Here is an 18669-nt window from a genome sequence, read left to right as displayed (position 1 = left end):
TTCCCCTCTCCAATCAACTTTTTAATCAAACTACACTGCTCTTCTGAACAATGTCTTGAACGTCCCATTTTCCTCAGGTTTTCAAAGAGAAAAGCATGTTCAACAGGTGCTGGCTTCATCCTTAAATAGGGGACACCTGATTCACACCTGTTTGTTCCACGAAATTGACGAACTCACTGACTGAATGCCACACTACTATTATTGTGAACACCCCCTTTTCTACTTTTTTTTACTAATAGTCCAATTTCACAGCCTTAAGAGTGTGTATATCATAAATGCTTGGTCTTGTTGGATTTGTGAGAATCTACTTAATCTACTGGTACCTTGTTTCCCATGTAACAATAAGAAATATACTCAAAACCTGGATTAATCTTTTTAGTCACGTAGCACTACTATTATTCTGAACACTACTGTATATATTCACTTATCCCACCAGTGCAATAAGGGCCCACATAATGTTGTTAATCTCATGTTCTGCTGCTGTCCAATACGTTATGCCTTCTGTTTTGCCTTGTTAGTGTGGTCATAGGAGATGGTCACCTCAATGAGTCTGGTCTGCTTGATGTTTCTTCCTGTAATCAAAAAAATGCTGAGGGAACTTTTCCTTAAATGCCACCAGTGTGCTTGATCATGGGTTTGGTAAGGTCTGGACCAGTGTTTCTCAAACTTTTTCAGACCAGGGTCCGCAAAATTATTATTATTATCATCATCATCATCATCATAATAAAATCCAGAGGACCATCTAACTCACCAAACATCCAAAAACAACAGGGCTGCGAAACATTGCAATAGTAAATTACAAATTACAACCTCATATTGACGGCTTGACAAACAGCTTTGTTTACTCAGTCACATATATGCAACTATCTATTATATTTTGGAGTCATATTTAAACAGATTAAGAAACACTCTTAAGTTACAATATGACTGCCCTTCTTCTGCTTTCGGCTGCTCCCATTAGAGGGCGCCACAGCAGATGAACTGTTTCCATCTCACCCTGTCTTCTGTATCTTCCTCCGTCACCCCAACCACCCACATGTCCTCCCTCAGCACATCCATAAGTTAGAATATGATATTAATTTAAAATGTGATTTTTACAAATATATTCCCAGGCCACTAGGGGTTGCTCATGGACCACCAGAGATACACGGACCACACTTTGAGAAAGGCCGGTCTAGACCTTACTTGTGTATAACATTTTAAGGTAACTAAATAAATGGAAGTGAACTGAGTTTTTGCTGTTTGGTGTAGTGAGGCGTGCTCAGACACAGAATTTGGAGAAACTAAACAGCCAATGCAGGTGGTCAGTCAGGACTCTGCACTTCACAGTTGCTGTGCTATAATGAGTAAATAAATGAAATGAATACTACATTCATATATTCAATTTCAAAAGCTTAAGTCAAAAACTGGACCAGGAGCTGTGGGCAACCTGCTGCTTTTCTGAGCAGATACAGTACACACACACACACACACACACACACACTTCCCACGAAAGGTTGGCGCACATCAACATTAATTCTAATTTTAACTCAATGGCTACATCTACTGGCAGCATCTACACAACTACTACTGTCAAGTACATGAAGGTCAGCTTGTTAGTCTACATATCGATACAGGATGTGGAGAAAAAATTATACGCCATCAATCCTTTTGACTAAAAATATTTTGATCAGCTCCATATTTAGTTTCACTGTAAAAACACATACGTGCTAAACAGTAAGACAGTGGGGTAAAAAAGTACACTCAACAAAAATATAAACGCAACACTTTTGGTTTTGCTCCCATTTTGTATGAGATGAACTCAAAGATCTAAAACTTTTTCCACATACACAATATCACCATTTCCCTCAAATATTGTTCACAAACCAGTCTAAATCTGTGATAGTGAGCACTTCTCCTTTGCTGAGATAATCCATCCCACCTCACAGGTGTGCCATAATCAAGATGCTGATTAGACACCATGATTAGTGCACAGGTGTGCCTTAGACTGCCCACAATAAAAGGCCACTCTGAAAGGTGCAGTTTTATCACACAGCACAATGCCACAGATGTCACAAGATTTGAGGGAGCGTGCAATTGGCATGCTGACAGCAGGAATGTCAACCAGAGCTGTTGCTCATGTATTGAATGTTCATTTCTCTACCATAAGCCGTCTCCAAAGGCATATCAGAGAATTTGGCAGTACATCCAACCAGCCTCGCAACCGCAGACCACGTGTAACCACACCAGCCCAGGACCTCCACATCCAGCATGTTCACCTCCAAGATCGTCTGAGACCAGCCACTCGGACAGCTGCTGAAACAATCGGTTTGCATAACCAAGGAATTTCTGCACAAACTGTCAGAAACCGTCTCAGGGAAGCTCATCTGCATGCTCGTCGTCCTCATCGGGGTCTCGACCTGACTCCAGTTCGTCGTCGTAACCAACTTGAGTGGGCAAATGCTCACATTTGCTGGCGTTTGGCACGTTGGAGAGGTGTTCTCTTCATGGATGAATCCCGGTTCACACTGTCCAGGGCAGATGGCAGACAGCGTGTGTGGTGTCATGTGGGTGAGCGGTTTTCTGATGTCAATGTTGTGGATCGAGTGGCCCATGGTGGCGGTGGGGTTATGGTATGGGCAGGCGTCTGTTATGGAGGAAGAACACAGGTGCATTTTATTGATGGCATTTTGAATGCACAGAGATACCGTGACGAGATCCTGAGGCCCATTGTTGTGCCATACATCCAAGAACATCACCTCATGTTGCAGCAGGATAATGCACGGCCCAATGTTGCAAGGATCTGTACACAATTCTTGGAAGCTGAAAATGTCCCAGTTCTTACATGGCCGGCATACTCAACGGACCTGTCACCCATTGAGCATGTTTGGGATGCTCTGGGCCGGTATATACGACAGTTTGTACCAGTTCCTGCCAATATCCAGCAACTTCGCACAGCCATTGAAGAGGAGTGGACCAACATTCCACAGGCCACAATTGACAACCTGATCAACTCTATGCGAAGGAGATGTGTTGCACTGCATGAGGCAAATGGTGGTCACACCAGATACTGACTGGTATCCCCCCCAATAAAACAAAACTGCACCTTTCAGAGTGGCCTTTTATTGTGGACAGTCTAAGGCACACCTGTGCACTAATCATGGTGTCTAATCAGCATCTTGATATGGCACACCTGTGAGGTGGGATGGATTATCTCAGCAAAGGAGAAGTGCTCACTACCACAGATTTAGACTGGTTTGTGAACAATATTTGAGGGAAATGGTGATATTGTGTATGTGGAAAAAGTTTTAGATCTTTGAGTTCATCTCATACAAAATGGGAGCAAAACCAAAAGTGTTGCGTTTATATTTTTGTTGAGTGTATTTAGTCAGTCCCTGATGGTGCAAGTTCTTCTACTTAGAAAGATGAGAGAGGTCTGTAATTTTCAACAGAGGCACTTCAATTATGAGAGACAAAATGAGAAAAAAAATCCAGGAAATCACATTGTATGATTTTTAAAGAATTTATTTGTAAATTATGGTGGAAAATAAGTATTTGGTCACCCACAAACAAGCAAGATTTCTGGCTCTCACAGACCTGTAAGTTCTTCTTTAAGAAGCTCTTCTGTCCTCCACCTGTTACCTGTATTAATGGCATCTGTTGGAACTCGTTATCTGTATAAAAGACACCTATCCACAGCCTCAAACAGACTCCAAACTCAACTATGGCCAAGACCAAAGAGCTGTCGAAGGACACCAGGAAGAAAACTGTAGATGTGCACCAGGCTGGGAAGAGTGAATCTACAATAATCAAGCAGGTTGGTGTGAATAAATCAACTGTGGGAGCAACTGTAAGAAAATGGAAGACATACAAGACCATTGATAATCTCCCTTGATCTGGGGCTCCGCGCAAGATATCATCCTGTGGGGTCAAAATGATCACGAGAACGGTGAAGAAAAATCCCAGAACTACACGGAGGGACCTGATGAATGACCTGCAGAGCGCTGGGTCCAAAGTAAGAAATGCTACACACTATGCAGAGAGGGACTCAAATCCTGCAGTACCAGGCGTGACCCCCTGCTTAAGCCAGTACATGTCCTGGCCCATCTGAAGTTTGCCAGAGAGCATATGGATGATCCAGAAGAGGATTGGGAGAATATCATGTGGTCAGATGAAACCAAAATAGAACTTTTTAGTAAAAACTCAACTCGTTGTGTTTGGAGGAAGAAGAATGCTGAGTTGCATCCCAAGAACACCATATCTACTGTGAAGCATGGGGGTGGAAACATCATGCTTTGGGGCTGTTTTTCTGCAAAGAGGATGGGATGACTGATCCGTGTTAAGGAATGGGCCAAAATACCAGCTCCGGTGTGTGCAAACTTGGTGAAGACTTACAGGAAATGTTTGACCTCTGTCATTGCCAACAAAGATTATGTAACAAAGTATTGAGCTGAACTTTTGTTATTGACCAAATATTTATTTTCCACCATAATTTACAAATAAATTCTTTAAAAATCCTACAATGTGATTTCCTGGATATTTTTTTCTCATTTTGTCCCTCCTCACAGTTGAAGTGTACCTATGTTGAAAATTACAGATCTCTCTCATCTTTCTAAGTAGGAGAACTTGCACAATCAGGGACTAAGTAGTAAATACTTTTTTACCCCACTGTATATAGGAAGTGTGTGAGGCAAAACGGATCAGTGTGGTTGTAAAAACAGGTGGCAGAGGAAGAGATTGGTCAGTGTCAGCTTGGAGGACATTATCTCAGGATTTCTTAAATACAGTTGTATGCAAACATTTGGGCACCCCTGATGATTTCCATGATTTTCCTTTATAAATCATTGGCTGTTTGTATCAGCAATTTCAGTTAAATATATCATATAGCAGACAAACAGTGACATTTGAGAAGTGAAATGACGTTTATAGGATTTACAGAAAGTGTGCAATGATTCTTTAAACAAAATTAGGCAGGTGCATAAATTTGGGCACCCCAACAGAAAAAATACATCAATCTTTAGTAGATCCTCCTTTTGCAGAAATAACAGCCTCTAAAAGCTTCCTATAGCTTCCAATGAGAGTCTGGATATGGTTGAAGATATTTTGGACCATTCTTCTTTACAGACATCTCAGGTTTGTTGGTTTCTGAGCATGGACAGCCCTCTTAAAACCATACCACAGATTTTCAATAATATTCAGGTCCGAGCAGTGTTTAGGGTCATTGTCTTGTTGAAAGATCCAGCCCCAGCGCAACTTCAACTTTGTCACTGATTCATGAACATTGTTCTCAAGAATCTGCTGATATTGACTGGAATCCATGTGACCCTCAACTTTAACAAGATTCCCAGTACCTGCATTGGCCACACCGCCCCACAGCATGATGGAACCACCTCCAAATTTTACTGTAGGTAGCAAGTGTTTTTCTTAAAATGCTGTGTTCTTTTTCTGCCATGCACACCACAACTTATGTCCAAATAACTCAGTTTTAGTTTCATCAGTCCACAGCACCTTATTCCAAAATGAAGGTGGCTTGTCCAAATGTGCTTTAGCATACCTCAAGCGACTCTGTTTGATCTCCTTGTGCAAAAGGTGCTGTATAGTTGAACAATCCACAGAGACACTATCTGCACCAAGATCATGTTGTAGGTCTTTGGAGCAGGTCTGTGGGTTGACTATGACTGTTCTCACCATCCTTCACTTCAGCTTATCTGAGATTTTTCTTGGCCTGCCACTTCGGGCCTTAACTAGTACTGTGCCTGTGGGCTTCCATTTCCTCACTATGTTCTTCCCAGTGGAAACTGACAGCTGAAATCTCTGAGATAGCTTTTTGTATCCTTCCCCTAAACCATGATGTTGAACAGTCTTTGTTTTGAGGTAATTTTAAGAGTTGTTTAGAGACTCCCATGTTGCCACTCATTAGAAGAGATGCAAAGAGGGGAAACATTTGCAGATGGCCACCTTAAATACCCTTTCTCATGATTGGATTCACTTGTGTAAGTAGGTCAAGGGTCAATGAGTTTACCAAACCATTTTTTTTTTCTTTTTCTCTTCCCCCTGTCTGCATATATAGTAATGGTAAATGCCACACTGGCAGAACCATTTATGAACATTAATACACATATGCAATTTATTCTTGCAGGACAGAAGGTATGTAGTGCGTGAGTGAATGCGGTGTGCGTGTGTGACCCCCATCCGCCCTTCCCGATCACCCTACAAGATCCTACTCAAAGCCGACTGACAACTTCTATCAGGAAGGACTGAACCACCAAAACAACACAAAGACAGACAAAAATGAAAGACAAGTGGTGAAGACAATAACTGTGAAGTGAGACACCAAGGAGACAGTGCCCCAACATAAAACATGCCGGAACAAACCACCACACATGAACAAGCAGTGACAGCGACAGTTTGTTGTCTAGTTAGTGAGCATTCATTCCCTAATCTAGGACACCAGAGTCTTGATCCCCTTGAGAGCACCCAAAACCAAATTGTGGTGTCGGCCATGAACACGTGACCAGCCACACACAGAGACCCAGATCACAGCTATATATCCGATCATTACTGTGGCTGGTGTGTTGGGCCAAGATAAAAGTACAGAACCCTACCATAAGACATAGACCACTCCGGCGCATCGGAAGCCATACGGCTGACCGTAAGCGACAACGGAAAAGGGCCCAGAACACAGGGCCCCAGGAGGAACCAGGCGAAAAAGGGAAGTGGAAGGACACAGGGGCCAGGAAGAGCAGCCACAGGGGCAACACAACGGACCAACAAGGGAGCGGCACAACGGCGCCGGAACACACCCCCGACACCCCACCCCAACGGAGGCACAGGAAGTAACCCCACACCCGAGGGAAGCACGCAGGATGCCGGCAGGGCCCACCAAGGGGGGGGGGGCAGAACTGCACCACCCCACCCACGGCACCGGAGGGAGGAGCAAGCGACGATGGGGACGGGGGGCAAAGGAGCCAACGCAACTGAACCCAGAGTGCAGGCAGAGACCACCGGCACAGGAGGGCAGGGCCCGGCCCCTAGGAAAGAGGCGAGACCCACTCCCCGGGCCAGGAAGCACACGAGGCCCCCCCGACACCCGAGACCTCCCCAAGCAGCCCGCAGGACCCCCCAGACACCCCCAAACCAATTTTGTGTTCCAATAATTACTGCTAAATGTGGTGCTCAAATTTATGCACCTGCCTAATTTTGTTTAAATAATTATTGCACACTTTATGTAAATTCTATAAACTTCATTTCACTTCTCAAATATCAGTGTGTTCATCTGCTATATGATATATTTAACTGAAATTTCTGATCCAGACAACCAATGATTTACAAAGGAAAATCATGAAAATTATCAGGGGTGCCCAAACTTTTGCATACAACTGTAGATAGAAGCATGAACTATACTTTCTACAATTTGTCATAAAAAATACAATATGTAACAGCCTAAGGGTGCTCAAATGTTTTCATGCTACTATACAACAATGCCAAGAAAAAAAGGCTTCAAACTCACTCTACAGTGCATATTTTACCAATGTGTCCAATGACCAGTCAGCCCAGACACTAATTCTGCTACACTGTTCTGTTCAGTAATCAAGGCCTAATACAGAGGAACCTCATTAGCATCTGGTCCATTCAGTGATGCTGGTGGCTGGCAGATATTGTGTTTTCACTCACCTCAAGATATTGACATTAATGATTTGTAATCAGAGCAGTGCACTCATGATTGCATCATCATCCTTTTTAGCTACTCTGATCGATAACCACATACAGTCCAAATGTTTTTACTTTGACCTACCAAATGCACAGAACAAAATCACAGTTTTTGATATCTGTGATGATTTTTTTATTGAACCTTAAAAAGTTGCAGAACCTAGATTTTTTTTTTTTTCAAATAACAGTTTTAATAGTTAGTGTTAAATAGACCCTGATGTGAGGGTTCATTTGCTTTCAGCTAAATAAATATGAGGCATCAGTGTAAAGCACTTCGAGTATCTGTTAAAAAAAGTGTTGTAGAAATGCATCCCATTTGCATAACCTGAAAGTACCATCCACAGGATAGTAAAGCGCTCCACTGAAACCACGTGTTTAAAGTCACAGTAAACTGCAGAGCATGTAGGTCAGTGGTAAGAACTGGGCTGCCACTCAAAAGACAGGTTTAATTCCCACTGAAGCTGTAAATAAGGGCACAGAGAGTGGTGGAAAATGCTGTTGGTATTCTACCCAACAGATAACATGGTGTACAATGTAACATATTTTAAGGAATGTGTCATGTAATGCCACATGTAAACAGTTTCATGGACATGACTGTCTGGCTCCCTTTGGGGGGGTGTTATGGGTCCCCTGGACCAGTGGTATCACCTTTGCACCTACATTAGTAGTATGGGTATGGTAAATGGGCTGCATTTATATAGCACTTTTTTCCCATCAGCATCAGATACTCAAAGTACTTTACAATAATACCTCACATTCACACCAATATCAGGCTGCCGCCATAAAAGGTGATCACTACACACCCAGAGCAACTAGGGGATTAAGGACCTTGCCCAAGGGCCTTTAGTGATTTTCTGGTCAGGCTGGGATTTGAACCAAGGATCCTCTGCTCTTCAGCCCAACACTTAACCACTAGACCATCACCTCTCCATGTATGTTGATACGAGTGAGTCTAACAGTGTAAATACCACATGTGGATAGCAGTTATCACACAACCAAAAGGCCACATACAATGTCAATCCATGCCATTTGTTTAGATAAGTAGACACATTTACAATCAACAGTATTTACAGTTGCAGGCAGAAGTATGGGCACCCCTGATAATTTTCATGATAAGCTGAAGGGAAGGATGGTGAGAACAGTCATAGTCAACCCACAGACCTGCTCCAAAATACATTCAACCAGAATCCAGACTTTCATTGGAAGCTATGGGAAGCGATTAGAGGCTATATATTGATATATTTTTTTCTGTTGGGGTGCCCAAATTTATGCACCTGCCAAATTTTGTTCAAATAATTATTGCACACTTCCTGTAAATTCTACAAACTTCATTTCACTTCTCAAATATCAGTGGGTTCTTCTTCTATATGATATATTTAACTGAAATTGCTGATCCAAACATCCAATGATTTATAAAGGAAAATCATGGAAATCATCAGGGGTGCTCAAACGTTTGCATACAACTGTACATAAACAACTAGGGATGGGAGCAATCCAATCCCAGATCGGTATCAGATTCCGATACTGATGTAATTCACGTATCAGAAAATACCGACCCAACAAATGACATCTTCCGATACCGGAGAAGAGCCACCGTGAATCCTCTCGACTGCTGTTGTTTGCTCTCTGCTTGTTTACTGCGGAGCGGAAGGAGGGGAGGGGAAAGTTTTTGAAGCCGAGCAGGAAGTGACGTTGGAGATGGGAGCAAGGTGGAGATGGGTGATGGAGACACAGAAGAAACAAACAGTGCAGACTGGTACACGGTAACTCGAAAACACAAAAGCAAAAATGCTACAATAGTCTGTCTGCTGGTGATTCTGATTCAGACAATAACAGCAGTGTAAAGCGAGGCAAAGAGGAGGTGAAGGTAAACCTGCAGTTTGTTTCTCTTGGTTCCATCAACCCTTTGAAGCTAACTAAAGCTTTACATGAAAAAAGTAGGAACTGTGAACATCAAACCGCTTCGGGACGGGAGCTTAGTGATTACGTGTAGTGACTCCAAACAATGTGACAGTTTGATTAAGATGACGGTTTTGATGGGAAACAAGGTGAAGTGTTCTGAGGGGGAACAAAAGAAGCTAGTGAGAGGAGTGATCACAGGGGTTACAGCGGACATAACGAGTGAGGAGATTCTGAACCATGTAACAGGAGCCAAGGCAATGAACGCTAAAAGACTGATGGACACCAGAGATGGAGAAAGAGAGTCTGTCCATCTTGTTACTTTTTGAGGAGAAGATATTACCAACTAAAATCCTGGTCAGGTTCATGTGTTTTCCAGTTCGACGGTATGTTCCACCGCCCCTCAGGTGCTTTAAGCATCAGCGGTTTGGTCATGTGGCAGCTGTGTGTCTTGGTAAGGCAAGGTGTGGTGAATATGAGGGAGAGGACCATGAGCAAGGGTGTAGGTTTGGTCTCAGCTTTGGTAGGGACAATACCACCCCCACCCCCCCGGCCCCCCTGCCCACCATCACCCCCTAACCCACTCATACCATTAGACGCACAAGTACAGCATAATACATAACATATGACGACATAATGCTGAATAATTTAACACTTTATTTACAATATTAAGTGTGTAGGCAAACAAACAAATAGCTTAAATAACAAAATTGCACCCAAAATCACGAATCTATTCTATAGGCCTACACCTGAGAGAACAAGACAACAACAAAAAATGTACTTGTGGAGCTAAAAAAAAAAAAAGTTTTTGCAACCAAGATGTATAATCTATTCTCTTCATCAATAATGCAGTTGTAGGTATCTGGCAACCTAATTTGCCAAAAAAAAAAAAAAAAAAAAAAGGGATTTCCAATAACATATATGGTGTATTACGGTAAACGTAAGCCTGTGATGTCATAACGCAGAGGAAAAACACGGAAGTTTCACACTAGTGCGCCGCTGATTCTCATTACCGTAAGTTCTCATGTAAGCCCTCACTCTGAAAAATTTCAACACTGACAGCAAGCCAAGAACCCGTGCTTTCCAACAGTGTGCTATATGTTGCATATATTATGGTAAAGTGCGTTCGGTGACTTTTGAAACGAGGGAAAAGTATGAAAAAGAGCGCAAAACTGACAGAAAAGTACAGAGACAGACAGCAAACATAAATGTAGTAATTTTTGAGGAAAAGGCAGGGTGTTAGTGTCATTTGTGAAGGTGTGTTTGTGTGGGTGTGCAGTTTATTTTAAGTGTGGCGCACAGCATTGTTCGCAAGCCCCGCCCTTCTTGTTTTTCTGCACCGGAGCAGTGTTGCCAGATATGAAATATGAAACTATCGTACCAAAACCTCAAAATTATCGTATTTTGGGAGAAATTATCGTACACAAACAAAACGCATACAACGTAGCTATTTTTGCGTTTTTTTTTTTTTTAATTTACAAAGAATTTTGTCACATTTTTAAACAGTAATTATAGTAATGGGGAAACTATGGCACAGAAAGAACACAAATGCACAACCAGACTAGAAAGATTTTTTTTTTTTTTTTTCTGTGAAGGGACACAAACGTGTCAATTACCAGACTAGAAAGAGTCGAATTCAACCTTGAGGTCGCTGTCATCATCCGATGCCATGGCCACTTGTGCAGATTTTGTTGAACACAGAAAAAATGTTGACACCTCCATAAGGAACTTGAACCTTTTTTTTTCTTTTTTCTTGTATGTCTCTTTGCTCTTGTGTTTTGTTCGTTTGTTATTGCATTTGTTGAAATAAAGTTTCGAAAAAAAAAAAAAGATGTTGGCTGGGGAATCTTCCTGTCACGGCAGAGATTGGATGGGAACTTGTATAGAGAGGGGGCGGGCTTTCAAATGACCTTGTCCCGGTCGCCCAAAGCCAGCAGCAGCCCTGTGTGTGGTGTGTCTTTGATGCCGCCTGAGTGCAACGCCTGCAAAATGATTCTTGGGTGTCAGAGAGAGATGCGTGTTTGGCCAACCAACTGAAATTATCGTACATATTGGATTTTTTTCCCATTATTGATCGTACAGAGGGCAAAACTATCGTACAAATACGATAATTATCGTACATCTGGCAACACTGCACCGGAGCCACCCATCCTCTGCGCTCCGGGACCTCCCACTTTACAAATGAAGCACTGCCTGCCACGAGATGCGCTTTGTTTACGTCCATGTGAGAAGAACGTGAGCCAATGAAATTGCAACATGGTAACCCTGTCACTCTGGCACGTCGAAAACACAAAACGTGACGACTAAAATTATAGTATCGAGTTCGCAAAAAAATAGTGAATGATTTTGATATATAAAAAAAATGCTAAATATTGGTAGGGACTATTTTGCCATCCCAAAATATTGGTTGTGACTTGTCCCTATGGTCCATATGCAAACCTACGCCCCTGACCATGAGTATGGACAGTGTCCTGAAGGGACAAAGGTGAGATGCTGCAACTGTGGAGGAGAGCACAGCGCTGCTTATAAAGGGGTGTGAAGCACACAAACAGGCAGATGAGGTACAGAGAGTCCAGGTGGAGGAGAAACTCTCCTACACTGAGGCTCTCAAGAAAGCTAGTAAAGAAAGGGACAATGTGGCGGCATCACAGGACCTGACTTCACAGAAATCAAGACAAAGACAGCGGAGACCTGCATAAGACAGGTGTTTCAGTGGATAATAATTCCTGGCGTTCCTGGCAGAAGTGATTAACTGTTCAGCCCAAACATCCAGCAGAACAGAGAGGATTAAAATCATTCTTAAGGCAGCAGAAAAATACCTTGATTTGAGGGAAATAACAGTAGATGAAATAAATGTGATTCTTACAGCAGGAATACAAGACACACAGGCATCATGTGGAGGCTCATAATGGTTTTTACTATTTTACAGTGGAACACCCGAAGCCTTTGTTGTAATGGGCAGGAATTTAAATTTATTGAAGACAGGAATGAGAAACCAAATGGAATCTGTGTACAAGAAACTTGGTTCAGGCCACATTTAGATTTTGTTCTTCGTGGTTATGTAGGTGTGCGTAGGTATCGGGAAACTGGTCCTGGTGGTGGAGTAGCTACATTTGTTCAACAGGGGCGGGGTATAGGGTTATTAAAGTAAGCAGGGAAGCCAAGGCAGTTTTAGTTTAGATAGGGATAGAGAACGCCAATTTGTGGATAGTGAACTTTTATAACCCCTGTGAGAGGCTGAACAAAGAAGGTTTTGAAAATTTAACTGGTGATGAAATTCATAAAACAGTTTGGTGTTGTGATTTTAATGCACATAGCACCCTCTGGGTGAGTGCCGACAAGAACGTAATGGAGGGGTAATTGAAGAAATGTTGGAGGAAAAAAGATTAATATGTCTGAATGATGGGAGGGGAACTAGGGTAGATGTGCTCAGAGGGTTTGAGTCATTGACATCACACTGGTCTCTGGCTAGGCAGGATTTCCAACTGGGACATTATTCAGGATAGTCAACACCCCCGAGTCACACTAACTGCCAGAATGCTCGTAGCACGGGCCGAGGCGGAGGATTAGCAGCAATCTTCCATTCCAGCTTATTAATTAATCAAAAACCCAGACAGAGCTTTAATTCATTTGAAAGCTTGACTCTTAGTCTTGTCCATCCAAATTGGAAGTCCCAAAAACCAGTTTTATTTGTTATTATCTATCGTCCACCTGGTCGTTACTGTGAGTTTCTCTGTGAATTTTCAGACCTTTTGTCTGACTTAGTGCTTAGCTCAGATAAGATAATTATAGTGGGCGATTTTAACATCCACACAGATGCTGAGAATGACAGCCTCAACACTGCATTTAATCTATTATTAGACTCTATTGGCTTTGCTCAAAATGTAAATGAGTCCACCCACCACTTTAATCATATCTTAGATCTTGTTCTGACTTATGGTATGGAAATTGAAGACTTAACAGTATTCCCTGAAAACTCCCTTCTGTCTGATCATTTCTTAATAACATTTACATTTACTCTGATGGACTACCCAGCAGTGGGGAATAAGTTTCATTACACTAGAAGTCTATCAGAAAGTGCTGTAACTAGGTTTAAGGATATGATTCCTTCTTTATGTTCTCTAATGCTATATACCAACACAGTGCAGAGTAGCTACCTAAACTCTGTAAGTGAGATAGAGTATCTCGTCAATAGTTTTACATCCTCATTGAAGACAACTTTGGATGCTGTAGCTCCTCTGAAAAAGAGAGCTTTAAATCAGAAGTGCCTGACTCCGTGGTATAACTCACAAACTCGCAGCTTAAAGCAGATAACCCGTAAGTTGGAGAGGAAATGGCATCTCACTAATTTAGAAGATCTTCACTTAGCCTGGAAAAAGAGTCTGTTGCGCTATAAAAAAGCCCTCCGTAAAGCTAGGACATCTTACTACTCATCACTAATTGAAGAAAATAAGAACAACCCCAGGTTTCTTTTCAGCACTGTAGCCAGGCTGACAAAGAGTCAGAGCTCTATTGAGCCGAGTATTCCTTTAACTTTAACTAGTAATGACTTCATGACTTTCTTTGCTAATAAAATTTTAACTATTAGAGAAAAATTACTCATAACCATCCCAAAGACGTATCGTTATCTTTGGCTGCTTTCAGTGATGCCGGTATTTGGTTAGACTCTTTCTCTCCGATTGTTCTGTCTGAGTTATTTTCATTAGTTACTTCCTCCAACCATCAACATGTCTATTAGACCCCATTCCTACCAGGCTGCTCAAGGAAGCCCTACCATTAATTAATGCTTCGATCTTAAATATGATCAATCTATCTTTATTAGTTGGCTATGTACCACAGGCTTTTAAGGTGGCAGTAATTAAACCATTACTTAAAAAGCCATCACTTGACCCAGCTATCTTAGCTAATTATAGGCCAATCTCCAACCTTCCTTTTCTCTCAGAAATTCTTGAAAGGGTAGTTGTAAAACAGCTAACTGATCATCTGCAGAGGAATTGTTATGTGTCGGACGCAGCTCGGAGAACCGACCAGCGTTTGAAGGACCCAGTATGAAATAAGCAGAGCACGGTACAAAGGCTAACTGAATTTAATACATAACAGTGATGTGATACAAAAACAACAAAAGAGTGTGCAGTCTGGCGTGGTGGTGATACGGTGCGCTCCCAGCAGCGCTAACGGTCCGGAGCCAGAAGCCGTTCGGACCCAAGGACCCCGCCGACACCCCCCAGGTGGCCGCAACAAACCGAGTCTGTGAAAGAAGGAACCATTATGTGAGTCCACACTCTACACACAGAGAGACCACTCAAAGGTGTACATAAACAGCAAACACTTCCTGGCTTAATTACTAATCAGCTTCCCAACCTGCAGGCATGGAACATCCAGTTCACAAAACTCCACTGCAGTGGAAGCCGATACATGACTAACGTACAGCTCAATATAATAAGGTGTGAGGGACACCACATTTACTGACTGTATAAACGTTAGTCACAAAATCTAACGTACCTCAGGAAGTGTGCTGACGAGCGTGAGACCTCACCCCCTCCTCTTTCACAGACCGTGCATCAAACCCTGGACGTTCTCTGCATCCACTGATGATGAGATGGCTCCCGAGACAACGATCTCACCCGTCTGGTCACAAGGTCGAGTCTCTGGCAAATACACACTGTATACTCCAGTCTTAAATGCCACCATGTTCCAATCCATATAGATGCACCACAGCTGTGAGTCCTGACGAGCCGCAGGTGATGAGGGTGAGGTCCTGATAACCTCAGCAACACAGCCACTCAGTCCCAAATGCAAGCCACCTGGAAGGAAAACCAAAAGACAGAAACAAAAAGGCAGCCAGGCCCCCCCAGCCATACAACAGGAATGGTCTATTTGAAGAGTTTCAGTCAGGTTTTAGAATTCATCATAGTACAGAAACAACATTAGTGAAGGTTACAAATGATCTTCTTGTTGTGTGGGCCGCCAGAAGAGGAGGTACTGCTGGCCCACCACCAGAGGGCGCCCTGCCTGAAGTGCGGGCTTCAGGCACGAGAGGGCGCTGCCGCCACGGACACAGCCGGGAGTCACTCATTATTTCCTGACAGCTGTCACTCATTCATGCTTCATCATCTCACTCCATAAAACCCAGACGTCATCTCCACCTCATCGCCGAGATATCGTACTTCTTTGGAGGTAACTTTCTCTGCCTGCTTATTGATAATCAAGAGCTACATTGTTGCAGCTGTCTCCCCAGAGGACCGGTGTGGACCGCGACTGTTTCGTTCTACTTCCCACCAGATAAGTGGTTACTCAGACGCTGCACAAGTGTGTGTTAGGGGTGGAGGTGGAATTCCCACCGTAGTTGTTACGGGGTGTACACACCCCCACACTTGACTGTCTTTGTTCTTCGCCAGCAGTACCAGATCCGACACACGGAGACAGTGGTCACCTGGGGGACTTGGGACCTGGCGGCTCCAGTATCCTTCGGGTTCGGTGGCGGTGGAAATCGTGTGGTTCCGGTTCTTCTCCAGACGGACGTCTCCTATCGTCGAGCCTGCCCACACGACACCTTTATCCATTGACTTGTATTTATTCTATAATCTGCTCTGTGTTGTGCACATTCACAACAGTAAAGTGTTTATATTTGACTCTTTCATTGTCCGTTCATTTACACCCCCTGTTGTGGGTCCATGTCACTACACTTTCACAACACTTCTTATGGCCTCAGACAGTGGACTCATCTCTGTGCTTGTTCTGTTAGACCTCAGTGCTGCTTTTGATACTGTTGACCATAAAATTTTATTACAGAGATTAGAGCATGCCATAGGTATTAAAGGCACTGCGCTGCGGTGGTTTGAATCATATTTATCTAATAGATTACAATTTGTTCATGTAAATGGGGAATCTTCTTCACAGACTAAGGTTAATTATGGAGTTCCACAAGGTTCTGTGCTAGGACCAATTTTATTCACTTTATACATGTTTCCCTTAGGCAGTATTATTAGACGGCATTGCTTAAATTTTCATTGTTACGCAGATGATACCCAGCTTTATCTATCCATGAAGCCAGAGGACACACACCAATTAGCTAAACTGTCTTACAGACATAAAGACATGGATGACCTCTAATTTCCTGCTTTTAAACTCAGATAAAACTGAAGTTATTGTACTTGGCCCCACAAATCTTAGAAACATGGTGTCTAACCAGATCCTTACTCTGGATGGCATTACCCTGACCTCTAGTAATACTGTGAGAAATCTTGGAGTCATTTTTGATCAGGATATGTCATTCAATGCGCATATTAAACAAATATGTAGGACTGCTTTTTTGCATTTGCGCAATATCTCTAAAATTAGAAAGGTCTTGTCTCAGAGTGATGCTGAAAAACTAATTCATGCATTTATTTCCTCTAGGCTGGACTATTGTAATTCATTATTATCAGGTTGTCCTAAAAGTTCCCTGAAAAGCCTTCAGTTAATTCAAAATGCTGCAGCTAGAGTACTGACAGGGACTAGAAGGAGAGAGCATATCTCACCCATATTGGCCTCTCTTCATTGGCTTCCTGTTAATTCTAGAATAGAATTTAAAATTCTTCTTTTTACTTATAAGGTTTTGAATAATCAGGTCCCATCTTATCTTAGGGACCTCATAGTACCATATCACCCCAATAGAGCGCTTCGCTCTCAGACTGCAGGCTTACTTGTAGTTCCTAGGGTTTGTAAGAGTAGAATGGGAGGCAGAGCCTTCAGCTTTCAGGCTCCTCTCCTGTGGAACCAGCTCCCAATTCAGATCAGGGAGACAGACACCCTCTCTACTTTTAAGATTAGGCTTAAAACTTTCCTTTTTGCTAAAGCTTATAGTTAGGGCTGGATCAGGTGACCCTGAACCATCCCTTAGTTATACTGCTATAGACTTAGACTGCTGGGGGGTTCCCATGATGCACTGAGTGTTTCTTTCTCTTTTTGCTCTGTATGCACCACTCTGCATTTAATCATTAGTGATTGATCTCTGCTCCCCTCCACAGCATGTCTTTTTCCTGGTTCTCTCCCTCAGCCCCAACCAGTCCCAGCAGAAGACTGCCCCTCCCTGAGCCTGGTTCTGCTGGAGGTTTCTTCCTGTTAAAAGGGAGTTTTTCCTTCCCACTGTTGCCAAGTGCTTGCTCACAGGGGTTCGTTTTGACCGTTGGGGTTTTTCCATAATTATTGTATGGCCTTGCCTTACAATATAAGGTGCCTTGGGGCAACTGTTTGTTGTGATTTGGCGCTATATAAATAAAATTGATTTGATTTAATTTGATACTACTAGAGGTAGCGATCATTACACCATTGTTTGTGAAATAAGACTGGACACAGTCCAGCTTGAGGCGGCAAGTTTTCCCACATGGAAATTTAGTAAAGCAAATTGAGCAGCATTCAATAAGTTATGTATTGTGAAGTTGGAGCATTTAGGCCAAGATCATTTTGATAGTGTAGATGATTTTAATAGCAAAGTCACAGAGATAATGCGTTCTACTGCAGTGGAAATAATTGGTAAGGGGAAAGGTGCAGGACAACGCAAAATGGTTCCCTGGTGGTCAGCTGAGTGCAAAAAAAAAGCAATGAAGGCACAAAACAAAGCTTTTAAAAAAGTTAAAGCCTCTTTTTCATTTAAAGATCTCATAGAATACTGAAGAGCACAAGCAGTTGTAAGGCGGGTGATAAGGAAGGCCAAATGAGACCAGTGGCAGCGGTTTTAGAATAGTATTGGAAGAGAGACAAAGATTACTGATGTGTGGGGTATGATTAGGAAGATGGGTGGTATAAGGGGGGAGTATGCTTTACCTGCTATCAGATATAATAATGAAATTATGAGCAGTGGTGGGCACACTTCCAATAATCCAATAACAGATAATTATCAAAGATAATGTTGTCATTATCAGATTATCTTTCTAGATAACTTTAAAAACCATTATCGGACTAATTTAGACCGATAACGTAGTAAACCAAGCTGAACAGCGGCAAACATTTTTAAAAATTAAAATCAGTTGAGACCTACTCATTAAAAGTTTCCTAAGAAATGTATAGTTCTATCCTCTGCAAACAGAAAATTTTAACCAA

This window comes from Thalassophryne amazonica, chromosome 2 (genome assembly GCF_902500255.1).
Source record: "Thalassophryne amazonica chromosome 2, fThaAma1.1, whole genome shotgun sequence".
Lineage (NCBI taxonomy): Eukaryota > Metazoa > Chordata > Actinopteri > Batrachoidiformes > Batrachoididae > Thalassophryne > Thalassophryne amazonica.
Note: the sequence above shows the minus strand (reverse complement) of the source record.